Source organism: Thamnophis elegans, chromosome 14 (assembly GCF_009769535.1).
Source record: "Thamnophis elegans isolate rThaEle1 chromosome 14, rThaEle1.pri, whole genome shotgun sequence".
NCBI classification, from domain to species: domain Eukaryota; kingdom Metazoa; phylum Chordata; class Lepidosauria; order Squamata; family Colubridae; genus Thamnophis; species Thamnophis elegans.
The window spans coordinates 37,882,744-37,891,422 of NC_045554.1; the positions used below are offsets into that span (position 1 = coordinate 37,882,744).

General features: G+C 42.6%; 1 protein-coding gene across 1 annotated transcript in view; it reads right to left on the reverse strand.

Annotated features, from left to right (window-relative positions):
- DPY19L3 (dpy-19 like C-mannosyltransferase 3) overlaps nucleotides 1-3,043 on the reverse strand; it is a 38,520-nt gene extending 35,477 nt beyond the window's left edge. Inside the window, 1 exon segment of the mRNA XM_032230636.1 lies at nucleotides 2,935-3,043. The gene's annotated coding sequence lies outside the window, so the exon portion shown is untranslated.
- Between the last annotated feature and the right edge of the window lie 5,636 nt (nucleotides 3,044-8,679).

Genomic DNA, 8,679 nt, shown 5'->3' on the forward strand with positions numbered 1-8,679 from the left:
TAGTCCCTTTCTGCTAAAAATATTTTAGTTTTGTAGTAACTAATATATCAGACAACTTCCAAATGGGATTTTCATTTCTACAAGGACTTTTTAATACCAAGTTACCACAAGGAAGTGAGAATGTCAAGTATGGAAATTAAATAATTATTCCTGCGTAATTATTTAAAAGGAGAGATAATAAAATTCCAAAGTTCTATAATCACATGAGCATGTTTTCGTTATGTTTTCAGCATGCTTTCAGTAACAAAACATCAATTGGGAAAATGGATTTACTTAACGACTGCATTATTCACTGATGATAAGCATGATTGGGACTAAACATGATTCGCTAACAACCGCCATAAAAACAGTAGAAAAATTGGTTCCAGTCACGTAAGGCGCTGACCTTATGACTGCAATGGCTAACAATCAAAACTACATTTCCTGACAAAATAAAAAAATAAAATCCATTAGGGTTATGTCTCCATGAATTCGGAGAGCAAAAGGACATTGCCAATGGATTTGGAACTGTGGTGAAATTCCATTTTTTTTTTACTACCGGTTCTGTGGGCGTGGCTTGGTGGGCATGCAGGGAAAGGATACTGCAAAATCACCCATTCCTACCACTCCTGGGAAAGGATACTGCAAATCTCCATTACCAACCCACTCTGGGGCCAGCCAGATGTGGCATTTGCTGGTTCTTCACACTACTCAAAATTTCGCTACGGTTCTCCGAACTACTCAAAATTTCCGCTACCGGTTCTCCGAACTACTCAAATTTCCGCTACCGGTTCTCCGAAGTACTCAAAATTTCCGCTATCGGTTCTCCAACTACTCAAAATTCCCGCTACGGTTCTCCAGAACCTGTCAGAACCTGCTAGATTTCACTCCTGATTCGGAGTCCAGGGGGTATGGTTAGGAGGGTGCATGCTTTTTCAGTCTTCTTTATCTAGGTTTCCTGGAAAAATACATGGTAAAATCCCATTGGGGTAAAATCCACTTAGGGTTAAGTCGCCAAAGTTTGAAGTTTCAAAAACCATCAAAGGTGAAAGCAGTGACAAACAGCTTCTGGGCTTTTGCCAAGACAATCCACAGGACGTGATCATAGCATGGCCAGGTTCTAAGTTCAACTCAATGTTTAAATAAGCAGCCTGCAATAGAAAGGGAGAAGGAAGTGCTGTTTTGTCTATCATTGGTTGATGGAAAGAAATTTCTATTCTAGGCTTCCTCTGTCAAAGTAGCATCCAGAGCACAAGGGGCATATCTGGGGGATTAATATGCATTTGGCCAGGCAGGAGGAGGATTTTAATTCCTGAAACTGCTACCCAATGGGCAGACTGATTGCACATAAAACAACCGGTGCTGTATGGATTGATTTTATGATCAGAATTCTTTGTCCCGTTACTTTTTCGGACAAGGCATGTATTCGATATATGCATATTTGTAAATAAAATTAAAACAAATTCTTCGAAAATGAAGGGATATGTTTGTGTGTGTGTGTGTGTGTGTGTGTGTCAGAGGTGGGTTCCTACCAGTTCGCACCTATTCGGTAGAACCGGTTCGTCAAATCTACCGAACGGTTAGAAGAGGTTCCACCAGTGGACCCGGAAAGCAGGCCACACCTACAGAAGAGGTTCCAAATTTTTTTGAAACCTGCCACTGCTAAAAGGTTAGAGGTGCAAGGATCTTGTAACTTGACAGCTTTAAGACTTGCATGCTTCAATGCCAGAGTTTCTGAATAGCTACTTGGACCGACCTAAGTACTAATCATAATTTCATATCCGGTCACATGGGCGGCAAGCCACTCCCACAAAGGAGGCCACACCACAGAGTAGGTTCCAACAATTTTTGAAACCCCCACTGGTGTGTGTGTGTGTGTATGTATATGTATATGTATAGATATATATGTTGCATCTGTGCTGAAATAAATAAAGGGAGAGTAGTATAGATTTATTTCAAGCTATTTAGCTCTCATCAGCTAGCCATATCCTTACTGGGAATCGAAGCTGGCCTGTATTACATATTAGACAATTATGTTAATACAGCCCAGGTTCAAATCCCAGTAAGGGTATGGCTAGCTGGTGAGAGCTAAATAGCTTGAAATAGATCTATGCTAGTCTCCCTTTATTTATTTATCAGCACAAATGCAACACAAATGTAACAAGGCAACATAAAAATATGGCTTTCTGCCTGGATGGCTCCCAGAGTGAGTGGATAGACAGAAAAGGGAAGCAGTATGCTCTTTCCCATATTTGGGCATACCAGGGGTTGTGACACAATACACACACATATATATAAGAACCCCAAGTTTGTGTCATGAACTTGCCTAGGAGGTTGACAGAAAGAGGGCATCATGGCTAAAGGAAGCCAGGGTTAATGGAAATCATTTTTGGGGGGGGGGTGTCCATCCCGGTCTGTCCAGGTGCCTGAACGCCCCTCAACTGCTTCCACACAGGGCCCATTTCCCACGACCTACAGAGCTAACAAGACAAGGCCCTTTCCCTTTTTTGCAGCTCAGTCGTGCGAACGCAGTTACAGCGTGCACGAAGATGGTTCTGGAGCGATGCCCAGCAAAAAAGGGGGGCACAGTGCACGTGTGAATGCAAACCCAGAGGGGTGTGGGATGTCTGCGTGCAGGAAGCTGGGTCGCCGCAAAGGGGCCGATCCTGATCTACGCGGGCCAAATGCAGGCGTCGTTGGGGAGGAGAGACTCAGAAGACCCCGATTCCGAAGACCACATCCGAGCAGCATCCCTACACGTGTCTTTTCCAGCAGCAGCACCACCAACCAGGGCGGCAGAGCATCCACGAACCAGGGCCCGGCCCAGCCGCTTCTCGGGTCCCTCCCGCAGCCGGCCTAACCCGGCCCAGCCCCGCAGCGCCTCCGCCGCGATTCCCCACCGCCACCCCATCGCCTTGCCGCCCGCGGAGCCTCGGAGCGGCGGGATCCACCTACCTGCCGGCGGCGGCGGCGCAGGGCTGGCGACGTTCCGGGAAAGGCGGCCTCGGCTGTTTGGGCGCCGGAGGAAGGGAGGCGGGCAGGCGGGCGGGAGCGCAGCTGGGGCGAAAGGAGGAGCCAGCCGGGCTTGGCTGTGCATGGACGGGGGAGGATGCAAAGCAAGGGCCGGTGCAACAGGCGGGCTTAGGGGGTCCGCTGGACGCGCACACGCGTGGATAGGCGCTGCTGCTCCCACGCGCAGGAACGAGACCCTCCTCCCTCGGCTTGCGCGCATCCTCGCTGTTTTCTTGCGATCTGCCTGGCTGCCTTTCCCACGTGGGAAAGGTAGAGCTTCCAGTACAGGTAGTGAAGTGAGACGGTTAAGGGAGCTTTGCCCCATTTCAGCACCTTCCTGCCCGCGGTTGTTAAGGGAATCTGGCTTCCCCATGGCCTTTGCTTGTCAGAAGGTCGCCAAAGGGGATCCCCGGGATCCCAGGCTTGAAATGTTGGCCTTGGAGAACCTGGAACTACACCAGGCCAGAATCCTTCCGTTCCCACCATCAGAGCTGAAGAAGCTACTTGGATGAGAAGTGAACGGTCTTCAAAGAAAAACAAGAAAGTCCAGTTGCCTCTTGAAAAAGCACCTTTGGTATTACCTCTTAGCTGGGCATGCATCTATCTATCTATCCATCCTTCCATCCAAAACAAATCTATCTGTCTATCAATCCATCCATCCATCCTCCAAAACAAAACTATCTATATCATCCATCCTCCATCCAAAACAAATCAATGTCTGTCCATCCATCCTCCATCCAAAACAAATCTGTCTATCCATCCATTCAAACAAAAACTATCCATCCATCCATCCTCCATCCAAAACAAATCCTCCAAAACAAATCAATCTATCCATCCTCCATCGAAAACAAATCAATCGATCTATCCATCCTCCATCCAAATAAATCAATCTATCCATCCTCCATCCAAAACAAATCAATGTCTGTCCATCCATCCTCCATCCAAAACAAATCTGTCTATCCATCCATTCAAAACAAAACTATCCATCCATCCATCCTCCATCCAAAACAAATCAATCTATCCATCCTCCATCCAAAACAAAATCTATCTATCTATCTATCTATCTATCTATCTATCTATCTATCTATCTATCTATCTATCTATCTATCCATCCTCCATCCAAAATAAATCAATTTATCTATCCATCCATCCAAAACTCTCTCTCTCTCTCTTTCTCCTTTTTTTAGGTAGCTGCCCAAAGGCCCATCCCTGACAACAGAGGAGTGAAACATCCTAGTCTGGATTAAGCATGTGTGATCCCAGTTCCCTCGGAACCATTATTAACCAACACTAAAGGTGGTCCTAGTCACATTAGGTGAGGTGAACCCACGTAGTGGCAGTTTTGGAACAAAGTGTGATTCAGCCATGGGTTGGCATGGTCTTCCCATGTTGAATTAAATTGCTACACTTCATAATTTCTCTAAGTAAGTAGAACTATTGTAAGGTTCCCAGTTGCAACTTGGCTCCAGATGCAGAACTAACGGATGTGGGGGATCCGGTTTCTTTTGTACTTTTAAATCTTCTGTGACCAATTCATATTTCTTTGTAGAATGCCTTTCAGGTTGCAAGCGCTGGGGAGGGTTTCCATGGAAAACAAAGCAAAATCGCCATCTATTTTTGCTCTTTAACAAGATTGCTGGCTATGCATTTTTTTTAAACCAACAGAAAAATGGGAGTTTCACCGCTTTGCTGTGTTCGCTTTTCGAGTGGTTCATCTCACAGTAAATCAAGAGCATGCTACCGATGTAATCAACAAAGGAGTTTATTACCAAAATACAATTAGTCAATACATGACAAAACTTCTGTAAAAGTAAATAAATTATTCTAACGTTGTTCAGTATCTCGTAAGGTAGTCAAATTAGCTGTATACAAAGCCTGCGTCCGTCGTTTCTAAACCAGACAAATCTAAAGAGAGTTTAAGGCATGCAGTTTAATGTGCGGATCTTACAAAATAAGCCATCCAATCAGTAAGATACAATAAGAGAGAAAGAGAGAGAAATAAAAATAAAAGAACAACAACAAGTCTGTGATCTTCTACATGTCAGTTTTCTATACATTTTATACTTTGGCTATAAAAAGCAGTGCCATCGTATTACAATTTTTTCCTTTAAAAAAATATAAATGTATCCATGCTCATGAATATCAAATGCAAAAGTCTATTAAATATATTTTTTAACATTACTTTGAGCACCAACTGTACAGTTTATTCATTTATTTAGGGATTAAATAAGAGCTTTAAAATTCAGAAACCGACAGTCACTTCACTGGTCCCTCTCAAAGACACCGTGGAGTGAAGCGGTAGGATACCCTCTCTCGGCCAAAGCTGTTAATGCCATACTTAATTGTGGGAAGCAGGGCCCCGTTAAGTATAATATTGTTTTCCAGGTAAGCTATTTAAAGCAATCTTATGGAATGAGCCGAGACTGAGTCTACTCCGACAGGAGAGCAGAGAGTGAATTGCACGGGTGCTTCTCGTATCCTAGATGTCTGATGTACTTCTGCATCCATTAAGGTTCAAGCCATGTTCGCATAATATCTGCATATATCAAGACTAAACCATCTACAGGCTAGCATTTCCTAGGGGAAAAAAAAATTACAAACCTGGGCTTGCTTTCTATGGGGTTTTTTTTATACGCGCCTTACTTAAATACTACTTGTCGTGCACAGATATCCAGTGAGTGCAAATGTGATTTCAACCACTTCTCCATATTTTATTTTACTGTCCATGGCAGAGTTTTACAACTGGGTGTGGTTCGGCTTGAAGCAGGCTGATTCTTTAGCACAGCATGTATTCAATACAACACGTTGAATATAATTGGAGGCTACCACGGAATAAGCTGGCTCTCTAACTTCTTGATAAACTCTGCCTCCCTAACCAAGAGTATATAAATAACTACAGCTTGGAAGTATAAACGTTTATACTTGGAAGTTTATCTTGTAAGAACTGGGAACTAAAGCCGACTTTTTAATTTGGAGCATTGAGTTTGGCTCCTACATAAATTAAAACAAACAGTATAATTAGCGAGTTCTAAACATCATTTTACCAAAACTGAGAAAAGAAGACATGCTATATATCTGAAAAGTGCTTTTTGATTAAAAAAAAAAAAAGGAAATTCATGACATCCAAATAAGGCGTGGCACGACAAAACCGCGCTCAACTTAGCCGCGCCCGATTAAACTGCGTCGCTGACGTCATCAACAGGGCGACAACAGCGAGCGCGGAGAAAGAAGGGCGCTTTAAATAGCGCTTTGAAAGCAAGCCGATTCAACTTAAGGTAAGGGTTAGGTTTAGGGTTAAGTTTAGGGTTAGGTTAAGGGTTAGGTTTAGGGTTAGGTTAAGGGTTAGGGTTAGGTTAAGGGTTAGGTTTAGGATTAGGTTTAGGGGGGTTAGGTTTAGGTGTTAATTTTAGGTTTAGCGTTTACAGCGTGCTTCTGTCTCCGCGCTGTTGTCGCCCTGTTGATGACATCAGCTACGCGGTTTAGTCGAGCGCGGTTTAGTCGAACGCGGTTTTGTGGTGGAACCCAAATAAGGTACATTTCAACACTGGTTTCCCCCCCTAAGGCAAGTAACATGATCAATAAACCTCTTTCAGGCTCAAGACTGAAAAATGTCAGTTTAAAATCGGTTGGCTTCTTGTGCAAATAAAGGTAATGTCACTCTTTTAGTACTAACTAGTCCCTTAATTTCTTATTATAAAAATTCTCCGAGTTTGTTTAACGGTGTGAGTTAAAGATTACATAGAGAAAATACATTTATTCCTTGTGCATTTTAAAAAAACCTACGTGCCTACAAATTAACTTCAACAGGAACTTCACTGCTGTTATATACTGTAAGCGTACACTTTCACAATTTTCTTGTAGTGTATTAAAGAGGCATGATCTGTTATGAAGAATGAAAATTAACAAAAAAACAGCTACCATGGCTTGAAAGGGAAAATCCAAAATGAAATTTTAACCTGGCTAATTCGTAACAGAGCCTAACCAGGTTACAATAAACAGATGGTTTGTTCTAATAAAAAGAGGATAAAATATTGATCTTTTTTTTTTTAGCATGAGTGCACATACTTAAAGAAATACCCCCAAATTTCCTCTTTTTGCAAGCACATCAGAAATCCATGCTGAGGATCAAGTGTCAATAGAAAAATGAATCCACTATCTTAAAACCCATTCTAACCAGTCTCATTTCCATTTTCTTGACTTGGGATGTCAAATCCTGTACAGCATGGTCTCCAACCTTGGCAACTTTAAGACCTGTGGACTTCAACTCCCAGAGTTCCTTAGCCAGCTTTACTGTCTGAGGAACTCTGGGAGTTGAAGTCCACAAGTCTTAAAGTTGCCAAGGTTGGAGACCACTGCTGTACAGTATCCTGAAATGGCAAATTCCTTCAGTTTCCCCTTAGAGGAGAAATGTGTAACCGTGACAATTTTAAGAGTTGTGCACTTCAACTCCCAGAATTCCCCAGCCAGTTGGCTGAGGAACTCTGGGAATTGAAGTCCACAAGTCTTAAAGTTGCCAAGGTTGGACACCCTATCTTAAATGTTCTTTAAAAAAAAGTTTCTCTGCCTCAGCAACTTTAATCCATGCATCTTAAAAGTTACTGTGGTTGAGAAAAGCTGCCTTAAAGGACACCTTGGAAACAGTCACATTCTACATCCTATCTAACCGTAATCCTAACCTGACATATTCCTGTAAATCAAAAATGGGTAACTTGCTTGGTGGCAGAAGATTATATTTCATTTAAAAGTAAAAGGTCGGGCAAGGGAAAAAGCTGTATTTTTCTTCTGATTTTTCTTTTTTCTTTTGGCAAGAATGGGTACCAGGTAACGGTGGACAGTAGGTTCTTCTCAAATTTGGATTATACAGGGGGGCCTCCAGGCTTGGCAACTTTTAAGACTTCTGGACTTCAACTCCCAGAGTTCTGGATTCTGAATGTTGAAGTCCACAAGTCTTAAAGTTGTGAAATCTCCCCCCCCCCTCTATTACAATACTCTCTTTTCAGGGTACTGTTGCATACAATTAGAAAGAAACAATATGCAGTATTTAAACAATGCAAAAGGAGGAATCCTACGTTGGGTAATATGAAATGCTTTCAAGAACTATCCCCCCCATTTAGCATTTAAAGCTTGAAAACTATTTACACCAAGTTTTCCATTTGCCCAGCTTCACACTTCAGAATATTTGGGTGAGGGAAGCAGGAAGGAGACCCCCCCCAACTCAAGTAGCACCGTAAAAAACTGTCAGGTTTTAACTCTGCAAAATGACAAATATAAATAGGTCAATAAATAGACAAAAGGAATATATCTCGCAAGTCTGGCAAAACAATTCAAAACTGCATATAAAGCCACTTGTTAAGCAAACCAGCTACTCGAGGGAAAGAAAAGGCAGTAGGTGTGACATGAGCTGAGAGAGAACTGTTAAAAGGAAGCATCCAACTACATTTCACACGAAGAATAACATTGGTTTTGTAGTACTGAGAAGAGGCTCTGTGAATAGCATGGAAATCACTGGTGGAGAAAGACATCCATGGCATAAGATGGGGTCTCCAAATGTGGCTGGTTTCAAGACTTGTGAACTTCAACTCCCAGATTCTGGAAGATGTAGTCCATAAGTCTTAAAAGTTGGCAAGAATGGAGACCCTTGGCATAGAGGTTGTAACATCTGCCAAATCCCAAGAGTGTAAAGTCACA